We start from the raw sequence: 1,998 nt of genomic DNA, 5'->3' as shown, positions 1-1,998 counted from the left end.
GGCATCCATGTCACCCCTACAGCATAGTCGTCTGTTGACCAAAAGGGATCTGTTAGGAAAAGAAATCGCACCCCAGATCATCAGTCCTGGTAGTTGGACCATATGGGATGTGACATTCACGGTGGCATCCCACCGTCTGGGGCGTCTTCAGACACATCTGTGCTGATCATTGGGGCTCAGTTCATAGTGGGATTCATCACTGAAGCCAATTATATTCCAGTCAATGCAATTCCAGACCAGGGACGTGCCTGGGGGCACACCAGATAGCAGTGCGATACCAACCTGGCTGCTGGCTGCCATACAGCCAAACGAGGACTGATGGTCTACTGTGCCATTTCTTTTCATAACAGGACCCCTTTGGTTGTCATCTGTGTCACCATTACAACACAGACATCTGTTGACGATATTATAAACCCCATTTTGTTTCTCTTCATGACAAGCCATCATTTGCTTACATTTCAGCAAGATAATGCCTGCCCACACACAATTCGTCTTCATACTTGCCACACCTTATCTTTGCCAGCAAGGTCACGGGATCTCTCCCCAACTGAGTATGTCTGGGGCATTATGGGCAGGGCCACCCAACCAGCTCATGATTTAGACAATACAATGCGCCACTTGGATAGAATTTGGCTTGATGTCCCTCAGTAGGACATCCAACAAATCTATCAATGCCAAGCTTGCTCAAGAGTCAGAGGTGAACCAACTTGCTCAATTTGTGAAGCTCTTTATCTTGAATTAATCAATCAATTTTTCTGACATTGTAATTTTTATTTTATTTTATTTTATTTTATTTTTTTTTTTTTGTCTGTGCACGTACATCACATCTACATATTTCCATCCCACACAGATAATTCTTTCATGCTGCATAATGTTTATTTTTATCTTACGAGTGTAATTTAATGGACAGAGCCCACCTCAGCATAGGGAGTCTCTGCTGGTTGGGAGTGTGGAGGTGGACAGACAGAGAGAAGTGTACTAGGGGGACAGTAACAGTGTGTGAGATTGGAATGGGAGCAGGGGAGGGCATTGAGGTGTGGGGCCACAGGAACGAAACCTAGAAACTTTAGCTGCGGCATATTCTTCACTCCTGTAAACCCCGTTATGTAAACCTTTGCTAGTCTCTCTGTCTCACCTGTCCTTTACCTGCTCCCACCCCAGCCTCACACCACCACACCTGCTTGATGAGGGCTGTCCCATACTTTCTAATATCTAAAAATCTTCCTTCAATGTGCCAGTCTGCCACTCAGTGTCTTCTCTAGGTGGGGAGCAGAAAGCTATCCTATTTCATATTATTGTTATTCCATCCCAGATTTCCCAATGTTTAAAAATTAATTTTACGCTTGCCGTAAAGTATTACACAAACACTAGGTGGTGAGTGAAAATCTCATTCTGGAAACTAAGTGGTTATTTTTTCTGATATTCAAATTATATTTTACTCTCATTTTTGTCCCTTTACCTAATCAACTTTGCAGTGTGACATTTCTGACGAAAGTACGAGTTATTCAGAAAGTAGGTAAAAAGTAGTGAATTCTTCCTTTGAATCACTCTCACTTTGTCTCAGGCGCGAGCAAATGTGTGTACCCGTATATGCATTTAGCTGTATCAAATTATCTTCCCCAACACACAAAATGGGGGTCATTATTCAATTTATCTTGAAAGTATGTGTGAAACGCACTTTCCACAAAAAGGCTCAGATGTATAACTCTCAAAATATGTGTTTGCACAATAGGTCTGGAATTTTTAAAGACAAGGCGAAGAAACCATTGGATTGTATAATTTTTTTATTAATCACAAAGAACCAACATGATTCAAAGACATCAACAACAGCAATGGACGTTCAAGTAAAAATGGAAATGTCGTGTGGCTAGGGCCTCCCGTCGGGTAGACCGTTCGCCTGGTGCAGGTCTTTCGATTTGACGCCACTTCGGTGACCTGCGCGTCGAGACGTTCAAGTGAATTGTCTGCCTCCAATTCTGATCACAGAGAAACACTCCA

Source organism: Schistocerca americana, chromosome X, assembly GCF_021461395.2.
Source record: "Schistocerca americana isolate TAMUIC-IGC-003095 chromosome X, iqSchAmer2.1, whole genome shotgun sequence".
In the NCBI taxonomy this organism is placed as follows: domain Eukaryota; kingdom Metazoa; phylum Arthropoda; class Insecta; order Orthoptera; family Acrididae; genus Schistocerca; species Schistocerca americana.
Note: the sequence above shows the minus strand (reverse complement) of the source record.